General features: G+C 39.3%; 2 non-coding genes across 2 annotated transcripts; one reads left to right on the top strand and one right to left on the bottom strand.

The window, feature by feature from the left end:
* Window positions 1–675: 675 nt before the first annotated feature.
* Window positions 676–781, bottom strand: LOC118484375. Its single transcript, XR_004873486.1, has one exon. It is a non-coding gene; the product is annotated as a small nucleolar RNA R71 (small nucleolar RNA).
* A 24,203-nt stretch (window positions 782–24,984) lies between these two features.
* Window positions 24,985–25,091, top strand: LOC118484399. The gene has a single exon (XR_004873510.1). It is a non-coding gene; the product is annotated as a small nucleolar RNA R71 (small nucleolar RNA).
* Window positions 25,092–25,354: the final 263 nt, after the last annotated feature.

The following is a 25,354-nucleotide window of genomic DNA, read 5'->3' as shown; positions in this document are numbered from 1 at the left end:
TACCACAACACATTAGGCCGAGACCACAAGGGCCACCAATGCAACATCCTATCCCATTGCAACAAGTTCGGCCACAAAATGTACAACCACAATTTCAACGACCAATTCAACACCCACCGATGCCACAACAACAATTTCAACAACCATTCGCACCACAAGGGCATATACCAAGACCAATGGGTCCTATTCGTCCAAGGGGTCGATTGGATGTACCAAGAAGGCATCTTAGGGAACATGCACGGGGAATTGAAGCGCATTTTAGGCCGATAATTACTCAAAACCCTTCACCGGTGGTTATCCCTCACAACAATCAAGGAAGAACCTTTGAAGTGAGAACAAACTCTTTGCAAAGTTTGCCGAAATACAAGGGGCTAGCAACGGAGGAGCCGTATTTCCACTTAGAGGCCTATGATTCAATTTGCAATACTCTTGGGAGTCAAGGTTTTTCAGCTAATGATGTCAAGTTGGTCCTATTTCAATTTTCTTTGGAGGACAAGGCAAAGAAGTGGTTCTACACTTTGCCTTCAGCATCATTTATACTTGGGCGGAGATGCAACAAATCGCGGTTCGTTCGATAAATTCCTACCTCTCTATCTATCTCTGAGATGTTTGGATCTCCCTTGTTCCGGTCATGGAATATCCTAGATGAATTTTACACCGCTCAAAAGACCAACGATGCTAGGAAGGGGTTGAGGAGCTTTCAACAACAACATGGTGAAATGTTCCATGAGGCATTTGAACGTTTCAATATGATGATCAAAAATTGCCCTCACCATGGAATTGAATTGTGGGAGTTGATGAGTGCCTTCCACGAGGGGTTGAGTGCCGAGGATGCTCGTGATTTAATGTCCATTACCGGTGGGACTTTTGGCACAAATTATGAAAATGATGATTGGGAGTTCTTAGAGAATATGGCAATTACATCAAAGAGGAAGGCTCAAGCATCAAGGAGAGCCCGACCGGCCATTGCCCGACCTCAAGTGCACGCAATAGATGATGGTAACGTTCAAACTACTAACCAAATTTATGATGTTTGTGCTTTGTGTAATGAAATAGGTCATGCGGCTGAAAATTGCCAAGGAATGGTGGAAGGGCAATATGAAGAAGTCCATGCGGTTCAAGGTCAAGGAGGGGGTGGTAGAAACTACAACAACATGAACTCTAATACCTACCACCCCGGGTTGAGGAACCACCCAAATTTTCGGTATGGGAACCCTTCAAATCAAGCTAACCCGAACTTTCAAGGTAGCCAAGGTAACTTTGGTTCACGCCAACCTTACAATAACCAAGGTGGATATCGAGGCGGGAATAACCAAGGCTATCAAAAGCAATATCAAACGGGTCAAGAACAAGGGGGGTCTTCGGGTGGAAACGAGATGATGGAGATGCTAAAAAGCATGCAAATGGAGATGCAAAAATGGAACCAACTCGATGAAGTTCGAATGCAAAAGGATGAGGTTCGTGACAAAAGCATCCAATCACTAACAACCCAAATGGGTCAATTAGCAACCGACGTGGCTGAATTGAAGAAAAGCAAGGGTCAACTTCCTAGCGACACTAAGGTAAATCCTTCGCATGGTACGTCACGAGGTAATGTTAATGTTCATCATGTTAGTGTTTTAAGAAGTGGAAAAGAGTTTAAAGCTAATTTGTCACCCGAATTGGTTGAGGGGGTGGTTGAGGATATCACGGGTATGGAAAGTGATGATGAAGTTTCACTGGTAAAACCAAAAGAATCATATGTTAACAAACTGGGTTTGGGTGAAAATGAAAGAAATGAAAAAGTTGAGGGTGAACCGAGTCAAGTACCGTTTCCATCGGCTTTGCTTGACCCGGGAAAAAAAACTTTATTGCATCGAGAGGTCCCAAAAAAGAAGAAATGTGGGACATGTTTAAACAAGTTAAAATTAACCTCCCACTTCTTGATGCAATAAAACAAGTACCCGCCTATGCCAAATTTTTAAAAGAGTTATGTACACAAAAAAGGCAAAACAAGAAGAAAGTGCCTAAGCGGGTGGATTTAACCGGGCAAGTGAGTGCGGTTTTGAACGGGGAGCTTCCTCCTAAGCTCCAAGATCCGGGTACGCCTTTAATTAACATTTAAGTTGGTAATTTTCAAATGGCTAAGGCGTTGCTAGATCTTGGAGCCGGGGTTAGCATTTTACCGGGGGGCTTATATGACCAATATGACTTTGGTCCGTTAGCAAGGGTGGAGACAATGGTTGTTTTGGCTGATTTATCTCATAAGCTACCTCGGGCTATGGTTCAAAATGTAATTGCTAAAATTGATGAGTGTTATTACCCGGTTGACTTTCTAGTCTTGGACTACTCGTCCGCGGACCCAAAACAACAACAAAACGTAATTTTGGGTCGGCCATTTTTGAGCACCGCACATGCCATGATCGATTGTAGATTTGGTACGGTCGACATGACTTTTGGGAATCGAAAAATGTGTTTGAATGTTTTTATTAACAATTCTAATGCTAATGGTGTTGATGAGTGTTTCATGGCAGATATAGTTGACGGATGCAACCCGCATGAGTATGAGGAGGATAGTTTGGATGTTTGCCTGTGTGATTTTTCTGAACAGGTACATGCTTATGCACTCCGTGTTGAAGAGGAAAAACAGGATGCAATGGCTTTGAAAGAAGGTCGACCGCCATGGACCCACCAGTTCGAAGGCTTACCGGTGGAGATAAATTCGGGTACTAAACCATCGTTAGAGGAACCGCCAAAGTTGGAACTTAAAGACTTGCCGAGCCACTTGAAGTATGTGTTTTTAGGGGATAATGACACTTTACCGGTCATTATTGCCTCTAATTTAGAATTGGCTCAAGAGGAAGCGTTGTTGGAAGTCTTGAAAGAAAACAAGGGAGCTATCGGATGGACAATTGCCGATCTCAAAGGAATTAGTCCATCAATCGTCATGCACAAAATCATTACCACTGAAGATGCTAAACCAACACGAGAAGCTCAAAGGCGATTGAATCCGAACCTACGGGAGGTAGTTAAAAAAGAGGTAATTAAATGGTTGGATGTGGGAATCATCTATCCGATTTCGGATAGTGCTTGGGTGAGTCCCACCCAAGTTGTGCCTAAGAAGGCCGGCATTCAAGTAGTCAAAGATGAAAGTGGTGAACAAATTGCCACCCGACCGGTTACCGGGTGGCGTGTATGTATTGACTACCGAAAATTGAATGCCGCCACTTCTAAGGACCATTTCCCACTACCTTTCATTGACCAAATTATTGAAAAATTATCGGGTCAAAAATATTACTGCTTTTTGGACGGGTATTCGGGTTACAATCAGATAGCAATACACCCGGATGATCAACACAAGACCACCTTCACTTGTCCATATTGCACCTTTGCCTTTCGGCGAATGCCATTTGGCTTGTGCAATGCTCCGGCAACTTTCCAACGATGTATGATGAGTATCTTCTCGGACATGGTTGGAGAGTCGCTCGAAGTATTTATGGATGACTTCTCCATTTTTGGCACTAGTTTTGATGCTTGTCTCAACGAATTACAAAAAGTTTTAAAAAGGTGCGTTGTGAAAAGTTTAGTGTTAAGTTGGGAGAAAAGTCACTTCATGGTGCAAGAGGGTATTGTGTTGGGTCATGTAATTTCTGAAAGGGGGATGGAGGTAGATAAGGCAAAAATACAGGTAATATCATCTTTGCCACCTCCGAAAAATGTTAAGGGTGTAAGGTCATTCTTGGGACACGCGGGTTTTTATAGACGTTTCATTAAAGGATTTAGTGTTATCACTAAGCCTTTGTGTAACTTATTACTAAAGGATGTCCCATTTGATTTTACTAACGAGTGTATGCAAGCTTTCACTGTTTTGAAGGAACACTTGGTCAAGGCTCCTATCTTGCAACCACCGGATTGGTCAAAGCCGTTTGAGATAATGTGTGATGCAAGCGACACCACTATTGGTGCAGTTTTGGGTCAACGGGTTGATAGAAAGCCGGTGGTGATTTATTATGCAAGCAAGACTTTGTCCGAAGCGCAACTCAATTACACCACAACCGAAAAGGAATTGTTAGCGGTGGTGTATGCTTTGGATAAGTTTCGCTCGTATATTTGGGGGAGCAAAGTGGTGGTTTATTCGGATCATAGTGCGGTCCGATATTTGATGGAGAAGAAGGACGCGAAGCCTCGTTTGATTCGGTGGGTATTATTGTTACAAGAGTTCGATTTAGAAATCAGACAAAAAGGGAAGTGAGAACGTAGCGACGGATCACTGTCTCGGATTCCGGTGGAAGGGATCGATGATGTTAGTGAAATCAATGAAAGTTTTCCCGACGAACAACTCCTAGCCGTCTCCACCTTTGTTGCACCGTGGTATGCTCACTATGTTAACTACTTAGCCACGGGTGCCATCCCAAGTCATTGGACCAAGAAGCGCCGACAACAATTTATGGTTCAAGTGAAGCAATATATTTGGGATGAACCGGCTCTTTTCAAGATTGGACCGGATCAAGTTATACGAAGGTGTGTGCCTGAGACAGAAGTGTTGGAAATTTTGACCCATGCTCATTCGTCCGCATGTGGAGGTCATTTTAGTGGGCACAAAACAGGCTATCGGGTTCTCTCATGTGGGTTTTATTGGCCCACAATTTTCAAGGATGCATGTGAGTTTGCTAGAAATTGCATAAATTGTCAAAAGATGGGAAGTATATCGAAGAGGGATGAGATGCCATTACAATCAATCTTGGTTGTAGAGATATTTGATGTATGGGGTATAGACTTTATGGGTCCCTTCCCGAATTCGAATGGCTTTTTATACATTTTGGTAGCGGTGGATTATGTCTCGAAGTGGATTGAAGCCATTGCAACACGAACAAACGACCATTCGGTTGTTTGTAAATTTGTTCAATCCAACATTTTCTCTCGTTTTGGCATCCCGCGGGTTATTATAAGTGATGGTGGTTCGCATTTCAAGAACACTTCGGGAAATTATTGAAGAGGTATAACGTGAATCACCGGATTGCCACACCTTACCATCCGTAAACGAGTGGACAAGTCGCAGTGTCCAACCGTCAAATCAAAGAAATTCTCATGAAGACGGTAAGAACGGATAGGAAGGATTGGTCGAGTAAGTTAGACGATGCATTGTGGGCATACCAAACGGCCTACAAGACTCCTATTGGCACAATGCCTAACCGGATGGTGTATGGAAAGGGTTGTCACTTGCCAATGGAGCTAGCGCATCGGGCACATTGGGCAATTAAGACGGTAAATGCGGATTATGACGAGGCGGGAAAGTTGAGAAAGTTGCAATTAAGTGAGATAGAAGAGATTCGAGACGAGGCGTATGAATGTGCATCGGCTTATAAAGATAAACTCAAGAAGGTGCATGATGCAAAATTGCGGAAGAAAACATTTGAAGTAGGTCAAAAAGTTTGGTTGTATAACTCAAGACTCAAGATGTTCGCGGGCAAGCTTAAAAGCAAATGGATGGGCCCGTACGTCGTTCGGAGAGTTGGAAGGTTTGGTGACGTAGACATCCAAGACGAGCAAACACTTAAACAACAAACGGTGAACGGTCACCGGTTGAAACCGTATTTGGAGGGGAACGACATCAATAACTTGGAGCTTGATAAAGCGGGCTACATCTTGCGCCCGGTCGATGAGGAACAACCATGAGAGGCCCAGGTTTGGTAGTGTAAATAGTAGTGTTTTGTTTTGTTTTGTTTTGTATAGTTTGTGCAATTATCGTATTTCTTTGAAATCCGTGTTTGAAACAAGTGTGGGGATATTCGGGTCACGAATTGCTCTAACATTGTGTTGAGGACAACACGGAACTTTCGAGGGGGTAGGGTGATTTTTATATGCTTTTAAAAAATTTTAAAACACGAAAAAAATCGAAAAAATGAAAAAAAATATGAAAAAATACACTTAAAACAACATTTTTCAGCAAGTCAGAATCGCCCAGATGCCACCGTAATTTACGGTATTACCGTAATTTACGGTGGAAGTGAAATAAAGGTGGGCTTTACGGTAGGAACTCACTGGTTTACGGTGAGAATTGATTTCCAAGTTCCACCGTAATTTACGGTAATACCGTAATTACAGCAGACCCGGAAAGTCAATCCGTCAATCTTGATTTAGCGAATATAAAAAAAAAATAAAAAAATTATAATAAACAATCAGTTTTCGAGACATAACCCCAGCCACTCATATCCTTTTCACCTTTCTCTATCTATCATCAACCATCACTTTCTTTCATCCCTACAAGAATCCCCAACTTTCTTCAACCTTCAATTACTCCTATCTCTTTCAATTCTCAACCAAATCAAGTGAAATAGGAGTCTGTCTTGGCTAATTTTTCACACACTTTCTGATTTTGAGAAGAGATTGGTGAAAAAACGAAGTTATTGGGTCCGAATTCAAAACCCTAGTCTGAAAATTTTTGGGGGTTTTTGAAGCTTTTGTTTTCAAGTGTGTTAGCATCTCCAAACCAAGGTATGAAAGCTTATTTGTTATATTTTGATGCTACATTGTGAAGAGTAAGGTCATTTGTTTATACCCACTTGCTTGTTCATAGTTTTGACTTGTTACTTGCTATTTGAACAAGGTTATGGTGTGTAGATGTAGGATTGATAGTAAAAGTAGTGAACTTTTGGGGAATCTCTACATTGTAGAGATACCATGCCCAATTTTTGAAAAATTCTTGATAAATTTTTGGTTCACTAACATCTACAACCATAGTAACAAGCAAGTGTGGGGATATTGTGAGAGAAGACTAATGTTTGCATTTGGTTGTGTTGTTTGCTTTATGTGTGTAGGAAAATGTTTAAGATGAAAGAGAAAGCGGGATCTAGTTCGTCTTCATCATCAAAGGGAAAGGGCAAACAGCCGGAACAACAACCACGGAAAAGACAATACATGGGTCGAATCGATGAAAGTGAAAGTGGGAGTGAGGAAGAAATGGAGTTGGACCCGGCTGAAAAGCCGATATGGGACTCGGGTCCTTTGGATGAACAGCCGGAGCATTGGCAGCCAACGTTATATCATGACCGTATGAATAAGTTGAAGAATAAGGCAGCGGCCTTTATATGTGAGAGGGAAGTCCGGGAAGTTGAGCTTGGTCAGTTTGGGGTGTTTGACAAGTTCCGGGCTCTAGGTTGGGAGTCGGCACTTAAATGTTTTGACAAAGATAAAAGCAATTTGTTTATCACCGAGATACAAGAGTGGATGGCGACTCTTAAATGCAACACATATGAAAAGCCATCACAAATGAAGTTAGTTGGTGAAGTGCATGGGGTTCCAGTGGAGATGTCTTTTGATACATTGAAGAAGCTCGGGAAATACGATAGCCTTCCAGCCCGTGATTATATGGTTCCCTCCCTTGATGACCTTTTGGTAAAGCCGGAGAAGCACCCCCGTTGGAACGACATGTTGGCAACGCTATTTTTGCCCGGTACTTATCATGGAGTTTTGTATCGGAAGAATTTAAAATTCGAAGCGAAGTTATTGTTGGCAATTTGTTTATTGAATGTTATACCGCAAAGGGGGGACAAAGAGCAAGTGAGGTTTCCTGAAGTACCAGTCCTCTATTCATTACTTACTGGGGGCCCGCGTTTCCCAATCCGTTATCTAATCATGAACCACCTGTGGATCTGCCGAAACAAATATGGAAGGGATATAGTTCCATATTGTCGGATCATTACAGGGTTAATGAAGCAACAAAAGGCACTTACATCAGAAGATAGAGGAGCAACCAAAAGACACCAGCCTTTTACTCTCGACAAATTGGGGATTGGTTGGACTTACACGCAGTCGGAGCGGTACCATAAGCTTAAGTCGGAAGGGCAGAGATGGAGAGCGTTAAAGGCGGGTGCTAGAGATTTGTTACCGGGTGAAGAGGATGAACCCGAGAGTGAGGCGGAGATCCCGAGTTGGGATGAAGATTATGTAGAGCAGTCGCAAGGTGGTGTGAATTTGAATTTGGGGCAAGGGGGCCCGGGTGGAGGTTATGGTTGCGCTTTCTACGACTATACGGAGCGATCTTATGTGCCCGGGTGGGCTTATGAAGGTACCATGCAAGAGGTAATAGCAAATCAACGTCCTCCGGCATCCGTTTTTGAAACTTGGTCGGGTCCGGAGGGGACGTTATATGATCAAAATACAATGATGAGTGTGAGCATAGAGCGGTCCTTGAAACAAAGCTTTGATCGTAATGAGGCATGGAATCGCACTTTTGCATATTCCCAAGAAGTGGAAATGAATAATCGGTACCACGACGATCAAGAGAGAAGATTGCATGCAGACTGGCACGCCGGGCGGCCAGTGTTTGTGGATCCACAACATGTGGATTATGCCTCTCTACCACCTTATGATGGTAGTGTGTCGTATCCGACTCCACAGCTTCACCACTCACAATGGATCGACCCGAGGCAACAAGAAGGAGCTCAACAACAACAAGGAGGGAGTAGTAGTGGCTCATTTGCATTTGGAAAATAGAACGACATGATGTCTTCCATTTTTGGACCTCCGGGACCGCGCTATTATTAGTCAGGTTGTGTTCCTCCTTTGTATATTTTGTGCATATTTGTTAGTTTGTTTTGTTTATGGTTGGGTGGTTGGGTGATGTGTTAGTTGTTATGATGTGTTTGGGTTGGTGCTAGTCGGTGGTGTATTGGTGTTAAAAAGAAGAAAAATATAAAAAAATTATAATGAAAAATCCAAAAAGAAATTTGGGGTTTGAGTGTGTGAGCGATTGTTGATGTTGAGAGATGTTAGTGATCAAAGCCTCCTAAAACCATACATTGGGGTCAATGTATCCCAAGTGTGGGGATGGGGGGAATTTTTGAAGATTTTGAAAATTTTGAGTCAAGCAAAACATTGTGAGAATTTGAACGCCCTAGATTAACTCCAAATGATGCACCGGCAACCCTTTGATACCCTTTTCATTCTTGGTGAGATTTGAAGCCACCTTGTACATAAATAATGTTTATCTTTGATGAGAGTGGCAACGGGTGGGGGTGCGTTAGAACTTGTGCTTGAATACGGTTTGAGGCCTTAGTTGAACATGAATGTAGAAAGGATAAGGGCATTTAGGTAGCCTCGTCATAGTGTGTGTGAGTGTGGGATTTGGGGGGTTGGACCTCATAAGCTATATATATGAGCATGGTTGCGAGAGGGGCGGGGGTTTGGACATTTAGTTGCCCAATTTTGTGCCTAAAGCCTATCATTTGTTACCCCTTAGCTAGTTTCCTAAAATTTTACCCAACTTGACCCGGTCTTATAGTGTTAGTAGTGTTTTAGTAGTGTGTAGATACGTTATGATGTTATGTTGAAGGTTTGTTTATTGAAAAAAAAAGAAAAAAAAAGAGATATGAAAAGAAAAAGAAAAAAAAAAAAAACGAAAAAGCAATGAAAAATGAAAAAAATTTGATGTTGAGTTGTCTTGTATATAGAGGTTTAAGTTTGGTGTTTATTTGTTTCATTGTATAATAAAAGACCGGGTAAAGTCATTCGTTACTTCATATATATTCCATTTCCTACCCATACACCTAGCCACGTTACAACCTTGAAGTCTCTTTGATTTGCATTCATGTTTTGGCATTTGTTTAGGCGGAGGACCGATTTAGGTACAAGCATATAGTTGTGCAATCACCCGTTTGCCTTTTGTGTGTCTAGCGTATCTTTGCTAGTGTTGACTTGTCACTAAGAGGAGAGATATAGAGAGGGGTGCATTAGTTGGGTGTTAAAAATGGGCTAGTAAAAGGATTGCATGTTTTTGCTTGGTTTATGATGATCACTTGTTGAGAAATTGATTTAATGAGTTGCTTGGGACAAGCAACGGTTAAGTGTGGGGATGTGACGGGTGGTCCATGGGACAACCCTTTATGATGTTAAAACAAATGTTATCCCTCATTTAACTGTGTACTTATCTTGAATTAGATAACTACGGGTGCTTACGGTTCAGGTGCAATGAGGAAGCTTAAAGTGGATAAAATGCAGCTTTGGAGGGTTCGGAGTTGAACGGGTCACGCGTGGAACAAAAGTTGAAACAAGGCAAAACAATCAGGTTGTCGCCGTAAATTATGGTCCCACCGTAATTTACGGTGGACCTGATTTTGGCCATTTTCCTACCGTAACTCAGACGATACTCACCGTAACAACATTATGTCCACCGTAACTTACGGTGGCACCGTAAGTTACGTTGGAAGCTGCGAAAAACTTGTAACTGCCATCATTAAGTCGGTTTTATGGTGTCTTTTGAGATATTCTCATCATTGGTCGGTTAGAGAAGACACTAGGGGCGAATTTGGCTGGTCTTGCTTGGTTTGGAACAATTTCTAACATTCGGTTTGTGATTTCAATTCGTATGAACATTGAATTTGTTGCTATGATGATTCACCAAGCTATGTGTGGCTAAAACTCTCGGTGATCATCTTAGGTGAAGGTTTCTATTGAACTTTTGTGTGTTTATTTATGAATTTCTAGAATGATAACTTGTGTTGCTTGATTATCATGGTGTATGCATAATTGTTTGTAGCTTGTTAATTGATAGTGCAATTTCTAATCTCAATCGTACGTTCTTGGTGCCGTTGGCAATCGAGATATCACGGGAAGGGTTAGGGTTGGTTATTGATTAATTGATCATCGGGAAACAACCTCGCGTTATAAATCCGAGTACTTTGTTCCCTTTTATCACTTCGATTATTTATGCACGAGTTATGTCTATGTAACTCTTTCTAGTTGGAATTTCACGCAATTGTTAAAAGAAACTGAATCCTAAGATGGTCATTGTTCTCCTAATCTGTTAAACAACCAATTTTTATTTGCAATTAGTTATTAATTTAGTTTTCTAAAACAACAATCCAAATCATTGATCTTTATTTTCTGCAAATTAGGTTAATTGTAGTTTAATCGCAAAGCTATAAAATCAACACACTTTCCACATACTCCCTGAGTTCGATACCCTTTTACCACTATCTATAGTTGTTATTGGGATTAAATTTGCGTGTACCACGACAGCACGTCAGATTTCAAATCGAGCTGAGATTTGAGGCTCGAGCTCATCTCGATTAGAATTCGAGCTAGCTCGGCTTGGCTCGATCTAGCTCGAACTAACAAAGAACCGCAAAATTTACTACTTAAATAGCCCTTAAAATGAATTTCTTCATAGACGAAGGGCCATAATTGCCATTTAATTTAACCATATGGCTAAATATGCAAGTATAAATAGTTAATTCACTTTGTACATTGTCTTTACCTTCTTTTATAAGGGAGATACTCTCTTAGTTTTTGTTTTCTAAGCGATGTGGGACAAAAAAATGAAGGATGTAAACCTTATCGAGCCGGCTCACGAGCTCACGAGCAGAGCCAAGCCATCCTCGAGCTCGGATCGTTTACAAACCGAGCCGAGCCGAGCTGGCTCGTTTACAACCGAGCCAATTTCGAGCCGAGCTTTCTTCGAGCTTTTTTCGAGCGAGTTTCGAGCGAGCTACGAGCCACGAGTTTTTTGAACACCCCTAGCTGTTAATGATCCTAGGTGGGTAGATGCCATGAATAAGGAAATTGAAGTGTTATATAGAAATGGTACTTGGAAATTGGTTAATTTGCCGAAAGATAGAAAGGCCATAGGATGTAAATGGATTTACAAGATTAAATATAAATCTAATAGTGAGGTTGAGAGGTTTAAGGCTAGGTTAGTAGCGAAAGGGTATAGTCAACGTGAAGGGCTTGACTTTGGAGAAACATTTTCTCCTGTTGTTAAAATGGTCACTGTTAGGTTTGTGTTAAGTTTGGCAGTTAAAAATAACTGGAAAATGTACCAATTAGACGTAAATAATGCGTTTCTTTATGGGTCTATATCTAAAGATGTATATATGAAATTACCACCTGGGTACTTTCCTGAAAATGAGACTAGAGTGTGTAAATTGGTTAAGTCGTTATATGGGTTAAAACAAGCACCTAGGAAGTGGAATGGAAAGTTAAATGAAGTCTTGTTTAAATTGGGTTTTGTGCAGAGTCTATGTGATCATTCTATGTATATTCTTTCTGATAAGTCCGTGTTTGTTGTGCTTTTGGTCTATGTAGATGGTATTGTTGTCACTGGTAATTTTGAAGTTTATATTATTAAAATTAAAAAGTGTTTAAGTGACAATTTTCAAATCAAGGATTTGGGTGTTTTAAAATATTTTTCTGGGTATTAAGGTATTGTATGTTGATAGTGGTATTTGTTTCAATCAACGTAAGTATTGTCTTGAGTTGCTTAGTGAATTTGGGTATCTAGGTGTTAAACCAGTTAACACTCCTATAGAACAAAGTCATGTTATTGTGAACAAGTTAAGTTTAAACCAGAATGTTGTAAAAGATGTTACTAATTTTCAAAAGCTAATTGGTAAACTAATATATCTGTCTATAGCTATACCAGATATAAGTTATGCCATACAGTTTTTAAGTCAGTTTATGCATTCTTCGCAAGAATGTCATCTGCAAATAGCTTTAAGGTTACTAAAATACTTGAAACAATCCCCAGGTAAAGGGATTTTGTTTAAGAAAGAAAATGACTTTGTTCTAAAAGGGTTTGTTGATTTTGACTGGGCCAAGTGTTTGGCTACTAGGAAGTCTGTAACCGGGTATGGTATTTTCTGAGGCAGCTCTCTTATTTCCTGGAAATCTAAAAAACAAAGTGTTGTCGCAAGATCTACCGCTGAAGCAGAGTATAGAGCAATGTGCTCTGTTTCTTGTGAAGTTATATGGATGTTAGACATTTTAAAAGAGTTGAATGTTGAGTATATGTTGCCTGTCAAGTTGTTATGTGATAGTCAGTCTGCCATTTCTATTGCATTTAATCCCGTGTTTCATGAACGAACAAAGCACTTTGAGATGGATTTGCATTTTTTGAGAGAAAAAATTGAAAATGGTGTTGTTGTTCCTGAAAAAGTTGCGTCCGAGGATCAATTGGCTGATCTTTTCACCAAAGGGTAGAATAGTTTACAACATGAGACTTTGTGTGGAAAGTTAGGAATGTTGGACATGTTTGTTGTATGAATTATAGGGGGATGTTAAAATGTTATTGTGTTACATTTTTCATTCTTGTTTAATTCATACATTCTAACATGTTACATTCGTTTATTTATTGGACTGGTACATTATATGTTGGACTTAGGCCTGTGTGTTGCATAGGAGATGTGGGCCTTGGTTGTTATAACTAGACTTGATTGTTATAACAGATTTTGTTCCAGTATTGTATTTAAGCTAAGAGTTTAAGGTCTGTATGTGAAACATTCCATGGGGTCCGATCATAAGTGCATATTCTTGTGGACTAAAGTGTAACTTCTAAGTTACATGATATAAAAGGTGAGTTGCTGCTGCTTGGGTTCCAGATGGTTCAGTTTACGTATCAGCCAATTATCGTTTCTCTCTGGGTTTGTTCGTTGATCTGTCGAAGTCTTGTTGAAGATCTATAGCAGATTTTGTATCAGTGTTCTTCTGTGTTGTTGATAGATCCTGTGGATCATCTTGTATTGGTTGTATCTTTCCGATTAATCAACTGATTATCATCAATTGATTAGATCTTGTTTGTATTGTTCTTATAGATCTTACAGTTTGTAAGATCTTGGGTGGTTGGGTGATTTTTGGGTTGGATAAGTAATAAAAGTTTTACGTCACGTTTTGCCGCTATTTCTGGTGTTATTGTTTTATCTTGATTCTGTATTGTTCATACCAAATTTACATTCATAAAAAAATATTTTAGCAGTTGTGGTTGTGGGGCTGTCAGCAAAGTTGATATCTTGTATCTTCAAGACCTCACGGGCTAATTGCGGTGAGGATATGACGACGGTAGACACTTGCCCGAGTTGTAAATGCATAATGGGACCATATATTCGGGCCAAGTTTGTAAGTTTTCGATGTGGTCTTTGTTTATCGAGTAGGTGTATGTTTCCTATAATGGGGAGCTTTGGCGGCCCCGGTGGGAGGTTTTTTGCGGTCTTGGTGGTTATGAGTATCCAATATGTGTAGAGAAACATGGAAGAAGCAAAGATGAAGAAGATTGTGAAAGGCTCCATGGTTTGAGGTTTTAGTGGTTGTGTACTTGTATTGTTGAAAGGCCTCTATTTATAAACACTTTCAATCCTACTAGATTTCAGTGTTAATAGTTATTATGTATAGAGAAAAGTACGCATTTTTTTCACACGTCCAAATCAATTTAATTAGTAATTTTTATTTTCTAAAAGAGGGTTGTTTGGAAACCCAATGAGCATATTTGACACAATGGATGAAAAAAATATTTGACATCTAAGATGGAATGTCCATGAACTGATCATCCATTAAGACGTAGATCTTTGGATAGCTATTGAGACTAAAATAAGTTGTGGGGGAAGAACTTTGAAAATTGTATAAGGGTGGGCTTTGTTAGTTTATTTATTTTTCTTCTTCTTTTATTCATAAAATTTAAGATCTATCTATAAATTTATATTTAATATAACAAATGTGTTAAATTACCAAGTAGATGCCGTTGTCATATGGTATGCCGTCAAAGAATTACTAGGTTACTTTTATATTAGACTATATATGATTATATAGACTATGATTATTGTTGATCATAAAAGTAAAAATTAAGTGTTTTATTGATAAATTGTGAATGAATTAGTAACTAGTATTTAAGACCCTGTGCGTTGCTACGGGATTGTTTAACGAAACAAAAAGTAGATGTAAGAAAGTTGAACCGCATAATAGACAACGTAAAACATTCTCGTAAAAAATAAGTCGAAATGATAAAATTCCCACGTAAAATAGAAAAAAAGAAAAAATAAACTTAGCTCAAACAGTAATAGTAATAATAGTTAAATATACTTATAAAGTATAGGTTTTATTCAAATTCAAATAAAAGTATAAGGGTTATATTGTATTTTTACTAATATTTAAGTGAGTAAAATTAAAACTTATTAATACTTGAAGGAAAGAAGTTGGAAAAAAATGATAAAATTTTAAAAAAATATTACAATTAATATTAATATTAATACTAAACACAAAGCATAACGTACAAAAAAAAATCACTTAGTTTGAAAAGTACGAAAGTTTAAAAGATTGAAAATTCCATTTCTTTTTGTATTGTAATGATTTTGTGTTGTGTTGTGTTGCATTATAAATGTGATAAAGTGACATGTGGACAAATAAAATTCTCTAGAATTGAATAGTAAAAATTATTCACATCTAAATTTTGTCAATTAACATTGAGGAAATAGGTTCAGTTATTGAAATCTTATTTAATTTTTAATAAGTATTTACTTCCAAGTTATTATTTTGCAATTTTTAAATACGTGTTTACTTTCAAGTTATTATTTTGCATTGATGGCATTTAGGATGCATATAAATGTATATAAATTAATGATGGGTTGTAAGCTTATATATAAGTGCATCTACAACAACAAATCTGCTGCCCAATTCCACTGAGCGGACTACCCTTGTTGTGAGGGTTTGACCATAGTGGTCCGGTTTGTTCCATCAAACTTGCGTGGTTTGGAATTGTGGGGACTATCCATCCACAAACCTTTTTTCGTTTTTGTTTTTTAGTGTAAAAAGTTGGATGTGATGTCGAAATTTAGAATGGTTTATAGTTTGGAATAATGTGACATACTTAATAGTAATGTCGAAGTTTAGAACGGTTTATAGTTTGAAATAATGTGACGTACTTACTAGCCAATCCAGATTTTAGAATCTGACCACTATTGTAGATGCTCTAACGAAAACACTATAGTGTGTGCTAGCCGACAAGAAACATATATATAGTATAATTAATAAAAAATCAATCGTACTTCCTAATTTAGAATTAAAACCTACCCTCCAAACTTGAAACTAGTAATTTCCAATTACATGTTAACCAGTGGAAAATGGATGAAGACTTGAATAGTGGAAATGTCAATGATCTCTATGTGACAGTTATGGAGCCAGGGACCATGCCACTATGACACAGCTTCTGGATAGCTTTTGGGCATCATTAGTTTATTTATTTATCTTTTTCTTTCTTTTTTTTTTCGAAAATTTAAGTTTTATTTAAAATTTTTATCTAATATAAAGTTTTGAGATACTGAGATTGCTAAGTATATACAGCATTATATGCCATGCTATAAAAGACTTACAGAGTTACTTTTACGTTAAACTATGATCAGTGTTGATAAGGATAATGAAATTTAAGAGTGTTACTAACAGTTCTTTGAGCGGTCCATTTTTATTTTTTGAAGTGTTTTATTTTTAAATCTTTGAAAAAAAGTATTAAAATATTCAATAACTCTAAACCGCATAAGAAAAGTCATAACCACCCAAAAAAATGTTTGTAAGTGGTTTTGCTTAAACCACTACTCAAATATCAACCATAAACCCTAAAACATTGATAACTCTTAGGGGTGTTTGTATTGAGTTTGGAAATGAGTTACGTATTAATTTAGTGAGGCCAATAAGTTATTTTGAAAAGCTCCAAATCCAATCCAGGCTTTTGGCTATGACTTATTAGCTTAATAAGTCAATAAATCATTTCCAAACTCAATCGCAAACACCCTCTATTCTTCAACCTCACAACTTTCGTTGACATTAGTGTCCACCATTCAATTCAATTCAGGTTCGAATATTCTGATTATATTACACACACATATATAGAAAAGGGGTAGGGATCCTAAGAGAATAATATGGTAATTGAGAATTATGAGAACCAATATGGAACACTCATTTTCTCTGAGCAATTTTTTTGTACAACCTAAGTTGGTCTAAATTCGTTGAACTGATCCGTAAGACCAACTGCCCACCTCACGAGGTGGAGAAAGTTGAATCAGACTTTCTGAAACTAACCATGAAAGGCCTCAATTATCGAGCTTATATATCTGATTACAACTCTTTATCAAGACTCGTTCTTTATCTGATTACCCCTGAGTCTAAGCGCATTGCGCGATTTATTAGAGGACTCGATCCAGAAATTAAGGGGATGGTTAAATCCTCCAAACCTACAACTTTTAGATCCGCTATGGATCTAGCTTTATCTCTCACTGAAGATGAGATAAGAGTAAAAGTGGCTAAGGCCGAGAGTGATGACACCCCTAGTGGGGATTTCAAAAAGGGTAAGACTGGGTTGAGTTATCACCAATCCAAGCTGAGTGAGGCAAAACACGAGTGTAAAACCTGCGGGAAGCGACATTTTGGTAGATGTCTCCATGAGCAACCCAAATGTTGTGGCATCTGTAAGCAGATGGACTACAAGTCTCACGAATGCAAGGATTTGAAGAACGCCACCTGCTATGGATGTGGTGTGAGGAGGACATATAAAGACCTATTGCCCGAAGTGGGCAACTGACGGGAAGAATAAGGCTACTGATGCCAAGAAAGACAATGTCTAAGCCTTTCAGTTAGCTGCAGGAGAAGGAGTTAAAGACATAAATATCATTACGGGTACGTTTCTCATAAATGATTTAGTTGCTAAAAGTCTTGCTTTAAATTCTGGAACTGGTAAAAGCTTCGTCGACTATAAATTTAATAAATTTCTAAATCTGCCCTTAAAAGCCTTTAATATTATTTATAAGGCCGAGTGGCCAATGGAAATAGCTTCCACAATTCTTGATAGATACGCTACATCCATCAAGAACTAATATATCTCTGTTAAACCTTTTTCTTATAAATCTTGCGGGATTCGATATAGTTTTAGGTAGGGATTGGTTAACACAAAGCCAAGCCTGTATTTGCCTGCAATAAGAAACTTATTGGAATTAAATCCCCATTTGATGATATAATCACTATTTGTGGAAGATCAACACTATGGATTGCCCGAGAAAGCATATATGCTTAAGGCATCCAAGTGCTTGAAAGGAGAATGTGTCATCTACATGGCACAAGTAATTATTGACGAACTAAAGCCGAATATTGGAGATATACCAATTGTTTTGGTCAAAAATCACACAAGGATAATGTAACCAAATCTGATTTTTGTGAGGTTGGATGCTTCGTTGAATTAACAAATGTATGAACAATAATTGAATGAAAATGGCAATGAACACAAGGATTTATACGAGGAAAAAGCCCTTGATCAATGTATGATCAGCGGCATAAAAAACCTCGGATAGTGAAAACTATCACTATCAACTATATTGAACAAACAAGGTTACAACTTTGGAAGTATTGAGCTTGTTACAATGAATTCTAGTGTGTGTATTCGAGAGAGAGTAGCAGAAAATGTTGTTCGATAACTGGAGTGCAAGTGCTTTCTAAATTAGCTCAATACCCCTATTAATCTTAGCCAAAAATATCCTTAACTAACTATCTGAAAATTCAGCCATCTGCCCACCATCACCACCAACGGTCTTCAGCTCATGCACGAGCCAAAATAAAGAGCATATTCCCCTTGAATCTCGGTTGGAATAAGTCCTCTTCGAAGTACACCTGTATAACAAAGCCAAAGAGTATTGGAAACAATTGTTAGTTTAAGAAAACCAGTTAGGATCCTTGATCCTTAGTCTTCCTGCACCATTTCCTGAGGATCCTTGATCCAGGCTAAACTGAGGATACATGATCCTTAAGCACCAAAATTCTATCCCTAACAATTGCCCCCAAACATGACTGGTTGGATTCTAATTGGATAAGTCATGTTTCAATGAATTTTGGACTAGCCATTACTTGCAGATATTGCCGTTACAGGCTTGCGTCAGCGTCACATCACACCTGCAACAAATCATGATTATAAATAGGTTAGAGATAGGGATGAAATTTTGCATTTAAATTCAAGATCTCTCCCTTTAAATCCTCATTCGAAGACTCATCAGGTATATCTCTTCCCTTCTCTCTAAGATTCTCATCCTTGATCCTCTGTTCCTTCAAAAAATTCCATGGCCAAGATGATAACCCGATCCTCCCCATCCTAAAATCCTGAAAACAACAGCCATCCGAAGAGTCAGGGCCTCACTAAAAATCCTTCCTTGGAGCTCTGTCATTTCACTGATCCAGAGATTGATCAGTTGTGACATTGCTTCCCTGATGGAACGATCTTCCAGCCTTTCGACTCTTCGATGAAGAGTGATTGTCAGTCTGAAACTTGGGTCACCTTCCCCGCTGCTCCGTTCCAGATAGGCTTTAACTATCCTTTCCCGGCGTTCACACAGAGTTTCTTTACTCTGACTGGCTTGTGCTACAAACAAGCCATGCCGATTTTGTGGAGAGTCCTTTTCACACTCGAGCAAATCATAGAGCATGAGGGCATAGACATAGGTCTTTCTGAACTTAGTCACACGTACAACCTGGGTAGCCATGGGTCTCATCGTTCCCTTTTTAAACACAAGCCACAAAAACCCCATCCACTCCTGAAAGTCACCAAGAACGACACTCATTGGAGAAATCAGTTCTTCTTTGTGAGGAGAGATTCCATTCCAGATGGAAACTTTCTTCCCAAAAAATGGAACACCCAGGGTAGGATATAGGATCCTTAGGCTAGGACCACAGAAAGATCTTTTCTTTGTCATAGATGATAACTGATGCTTATTGTTTTGGTCAAAAATCAGACAAGGATAATGCAACCAAACTCTCTGTTACGGGGTATGATGCTCGAATTAATAAACAACAATGAGGATCACTCAGAAATGAATTGCACAAGTGACACAAAGATTTATACGAGGAAAAAGCCCTTGATCAATGAATGATCTCCGGCATAAAAAACCTCGGGTAATGGAAACTACCAATCACCAACTCAAATTAAACAATAATCCTTTTACAACTTCGGATGATAGCGAGCTAAGTACAAGGATCACTATAGTGTATCGTGTAGAAATGTATGAAAAATGCTAAGTGTTTTGCTGAGAGCTGGTGAGTGCAGTTCTACGAGTGTGTGTAGCCAAAAATTAGCCAAGTGTTCTAAAAATAGCTCGCTATCCCATTAAAAATAGAAAATATCTAGCCTAACTAACTGTCCGCTGATGTGCGTTAAGTGTGATATAATTTAGATGTATATTTAAGCCCTTTTTACACTTTTAGCCAAGTTTTAAATTTATAAAACACGATATTTACTAACACTAAACACACATATGGGCAAGTGCACCCATCGTGGACGTAGTATAGTGTTGGTAAGATACCGAGGTCGTCCAAGGACACAAGAGCTTTTAGTACCGGTTTATCCTCAACATCTAATCAAATCAAAAAGAAGTTATAAAAGATTTTTAAACTAAGAAAATAAAAACTAACTAAATGCTGAAAAATAAAATAAAAACAGATAGACAAGATGAATCACTTGGATCCGACTCGTGTGTTAGTATAGCCTTTGATTATTTTCGCACTTTTGCACTTGTTTAAGAGATTATCTTAGTTATTGTAGTAGGCCCCACTTTTGAAGGCGACGTTACCCTCAACCCAGTAGTTTGAGTCAGCAAGGATACAATCCTAAAGGGTTGGATTATTGGAAGATAATGAATTAAGTTATTAATGCAAATTATGGTAGGCCCCGCTTTTGGCGGTGACGTTACCCTCGACTAAGTAGTCTGAGTCAGCAAGGATACAGTCCTAAATAGCGGGGTTATAGTATTAATAGTAGTTAACTTATGAGGGGGTCAAAGAGTTTGGATCCCCGCCATCCAACACCTATGGGCATTGAAGGAGATCCTACTAAATTTGACACAGGTCCCTTGCAGGACCTCTAAACGCTGAACAAGGGCAAGACCCTTACCAAACCTTTCCCTTAACCCCCGACCAGGTTGCCAACATACCTCCATATAGACCATGGAGATATGAATGGTGAAAATCTTTTATTTTATATAGACAGTAAAATAATGCCAAGACACCACGGACAAACGATAAGGAAATATCACCTTCAACATAAGTAACTAGTTATTAAAGTCATTAATACAAAACCAAATAAAAAGTGCAAAAGATTAAAAATAAAAAGTATTATACTAAACACTTGTCTTCACCAAGTGATGTAAGAGACTTAGGCAAACATGGCCTTGATTGTCAAGAACTCTTACGATCAATCTTGGATCCCGAGACGACTCACACACTCTATGATGGACAATGGATGATGGTGGTGGATGATGGTGGTGGGTGGTGGATGAAGTGTGAGAGAGGTGGTGTGCCAAGGGATGAGTTGAAATGAAGCCAAGCACTCCTATTTATAGGCTGAACAGAAGGCTGGGCACGGCCCCGTGTCCGCTGGACACGCCCCCGTGCCTGTCTGACACTCTCTCTCTTCATTAATTGTAATTCGCAATTACAATTAATGCGCCTGCTGTACTTTCGCCACGCCCCCGTGCTCAATGGACACGGCCCCGTGGTGGGCAATAGAAGCTTCTATAGGTTTGTCTTTTCTGCTGCTTCTTGGGCACGGCCCCGTGCTGGCTGAGCACGGGGCGTGTTCAGTCTTCTGACTTCTCTTTTCTGCTTGGGAAGATGCCGTTGAGGGGTCGGGCAATCCACTTTTGTTCCTTTTCTTGTATTTATGTTAGATTTAGCTGTCTTTTTGCTTCTTTTGTGAATTTGAACTCATTTTATCCTGAAAATACAAAAGGAAGACAAAAACACTCTTTTTCCAACATTAGTACTTAAAAAGGGTTAGTTTTATGCCTCAAATGATGTAATTTATATGTTTCATTTTACACACATCAAATACCCCCACACTTGAACTTTTGCTTGTCCTCAAGCAAAACTCTTTAATATGTGGCTCACACTCCCAAATGGAATGGGTAGAAGAGAAGGTTTTTGGCTTGTCATAGAGTGTCAGGAATCCAAGATCTTTTTGGGTTTTATTTTTATTTATTTACAATCCTATTCGTTATGATTTATTTAGAACGTTTCACAGAAGAAATTATTAATTTGGGCATAACATGCCTTTTTTTAAAATTCCATTTATATACAAGTTCACATACCTCACGGGAGAAATCACTCACACTCGGCCGAAGGTGTATTTTTAGTGAATCACTCGAGAGCGCCGTGGAACTTATTCCTACCATAAGCTTGCCAAGCAATCAATCCTCCTCCTTTTTAACTTGTTACCTTTGTAAATATCAAGAGGACTTTTTGGGTATAGGATTGGGCTAAAGGTGGGTGAATAGGTTAGTAGAAAATGGTGAAAAGCGTAAAAAGCGTCGGTTTTCGTAAAACACTTTGTTTTAGTGACTTTTTATTTCGAAGTATTTCTCCAAACAAGCTTTTGTTTTAATAGCTTTGTTTGTTTATTTCTAACTTCATCATTTTTTTTATTTAGTCACACGAAAAACCGAGCTTGTTACTAAAATAAAGGGTAAAAATAAAAAGAGTTTTTTTTTGGTGGGTGAAAAGGTTTTAGGGTAAAGAAATGAAAGGTTTAGGCTCAAAGGGGTTAACTAGGGGGATTTTGGGTAGGTGGTAAAAAAATTGAAAAATAATGGTGTAGAAAGAAAAATGGTTAGTCCTAATGCCTCCATCATTTACTTACTTGGGTTTAAGTTGGTAAGGACCGGGAATGAATTGTCGTGGTTTGTTCTAGAGTCGTAAGAACCAAGCTGCTATTCACACAAGAAACGAAAAATGAGCATTTAGTCTAAAGATGTAAATTTGTATGCTCAATAAAGGCTCAAAACTCACTTTTGTGGGAATGGATTTTTATGTGATCAAGTATATATCATCGAATTTTAACCAAGCTTGTCATGCCGTTTCATAATTTTCTTATGTTGGTTCTTTTTATCACGACGCTGTCGCTTGTAAATTTGTAAAAATATAACCTTTTTAGAACTTGTTATTCCCAAATTAAACCAAGACAAGTAAAAAAAAACGAAAAGTTTTTGAAAAAATTTGGGGTGATTAGCGGTTCCAATAGAGTTTTGTGTAAGGCTTGTTAATAGGACTTGCAAAACTTCAAGGTTTTAGCTCCCCCCCACACTTAAATTACACATTGTTCTCAATGTGTCCCAAAAATAAATTTTTAGGTTGATTGGATGTGTAATGTGGTGTTAAAAAGCAAAGATTTATGTTACTGGCAGTCTGGACACCGCCCCGTGGGGACCGGACACGGCCCCGTGTTCAGGTGCCAGTAACAAAAATTAAAGAAAAGAGACAGAAGCCTGGACACGGGGGCGTGTCTGGTGAACACGGCCTGTGTCCAGTTACCTGAACTGGGCATTTTTCTGCAGGGGTTCAGCACGGGGCCGTGTTGGTTGGACACGGCCCGTGTTGAACCTTCTGTAATGGAGAAATTTATGTCGGGTTGCCTTGTTCTTGTGCATGGAGCCATTTTTCTCGTTCCCCTTTCCATCCTTTACCACCATGAGTGTGTTTTATTCCTGCAAATTAAAACTAAAAAGATTAAACTACACTAAGGATAGTTCCGCGGAATGCCTCTGTGGTGCGCCACGTTTATAAGGGTCCTTGGCTAGACCCAATGTGAGGTTATATATTTTCTGAGTGGGATGTTTGGCATCCCATGTTACACCGTCGAAGAGCAGCATCCAAACTCGAATCAATAACCTTCATGTAGTTGACCGGGTCGTCGTCTTCTATTCTCTTCCCAACTCCGAATTTTACTTCATCATCCCCGTACCTCAAGGTGAGTGTTCCGTCATTCATATCTACCACTGCTTGTGCGGTGGCAAGAAATGGTCTCCCTAGTATGAGGGGGACCTCGGTGTCTTCCTCCATATCGAGTATGACAAAGTCGGTCGGATAGACGAATTTGCTTACCTTTACCAGGACATTTTCGATGACACCTTGCGGGAATTTGACGGATCGATCAGCAAGCTGTATGCTCATTTTTGTAGGACTCGTTGTTCCTAGGCCGAGCCTTTTAAACATTGATGAGGACATGAGGTTGATGCTAGCCCCAAGATCGGCTAGTGCATTACGAACGGGGGAATCCCCGATTGAGCAAGGGATCGTGAAGCTTCCGGGATCGATTTTCTTTTGGGGAAGTTTGTTGAGTACGAGAGCAGAGCATTCTTCGCCTAAGTTGACTAATTGCAAAGTTTCAATTTTCTTTTTATGAGTGAGGAAGTCCCTCATGAACTTAGAGTATTTGGGCATTTGGGTTAGGACATCAATAAAAGGAATATTGACATGCAATTGTTTTAATAGACTTTCGAATTTTGCGAATTGCTCATTGGTCTTTTGACGAATTAACCTACCGGGGTATGGAACTCGAGGAGCCTTGGTAGGCTCTGATGACGGAGGGGAGTTCTTCTCCTGCAGAGGCGGGGGTACGGTTTCTTCTGTCGGCGGTGGCGCTTCCGCAGGCACCACGGTGCGGTTTCGTAACGTGATGAGATGAACTTGCGCTTTTGGGTTTGTTTCGGTATTGCTTGGTAATGCACCTTGTGGTCTCTCGGAAAATTTTGAGCTAGTTGATTTAATTGTTTTTCTATGTTTTGAATACTAGCTTGTTGATTTCTAAAATTTGACTTTAATTGTAGAAACCTTTCCGAGTTTTTCTTTTCAGTGTCGGAGATGAGGCGAGATACAGTATCTTCAAGCCTTTCTCGTCCACCTTGTTGTTGAGTGAAATTTTGTGACTCATTTCTTGGTTGTTGAAAGTTTGTTCGTTGGGTTTGTTGGTTACTACTATTGCCGGGCTCTCTCCAACCAAGGTTTGGGTGGCTTCGCCATCCTTGGTTGTAAGTGCCCGTTGGAGGACCCGACGGCCTAGGTCTATTATCAATGTAGCTTATCGACTCTTGTTAATCGTCCGTTTCTTTCATACAACTCCAATTTTCATGTGGCCCACCACACCCTTCACAAGCCATAACCGAGACTGTTTTTGTCATTTCTAATTTTTTTATTTTTGAAGAAAGGGCCTCGATTTGGGCTTGTAAAGAAGTGCTTTCATCAACCTTATGGGCGCCCGGGGCAATAGATTTATTGCCTCGGGGGGTGTGCCACTGAAAATTGGTTTGAGCAATTTCCTCAATTTGGTTATATATTTCATGCGGGCGGCGATTACCTAAAAGTCCCCCGGAGCTAGAGTCAAGTGTCTGCCTTGTGTGTGGCAACAGTCCATTATAGAAAGTGGATACTTGTTGCCATATCGCAAGGCCATGATGTGGACACTTGCGTAATAGTTCCTTGAACCTTTCCCAAGTTTCATATAAGGATTCCCCGTCCTCTTGTGAATATGTATTAATTTCAGTCATTAATTTAGCCGTTTTAGCGGGAGGGAAATACTTATATAGAAATTTTTGGGCTAGTTCATCCCAGGTGTTTACCGATCCAGCTGGGAGGGCGTTGAGCCAAGCTTTTGCTCGGTCTTTTAGTGAAAAAGGAAACATTCGAAGGCGGATGGCGTCATTTGATGCTCCATTGATCCGAAAGGTATCACATATTTCTAAGAAATTAGTAATATGTAAATGGGGATCCTCATCCGCAAGCCCATGGAAGGTTGCGGAGTTTTGGAGCATTTGTA

Source organism: Helianthus annuus, chromosome 11 (genome assembly GCF_002127325.2).
Source record: "Helianthus annuus cultivar XRQ/B chromosome 11, HanXRQr2.0-SUNRISE, whole genome shotgun sequence".
Lineage (NCBI taxonomy): Eukaryota > Viridiplantae > Streptophyta > Magnoliopsida > Asterales > Asteraceae > Helianthus > Helianthus annuus.
The sequence above is the reverse complement of the archived record's forward strand: the minus strand, read 5'-3'. Positions and strand labels throughout refer to the sequence as shown.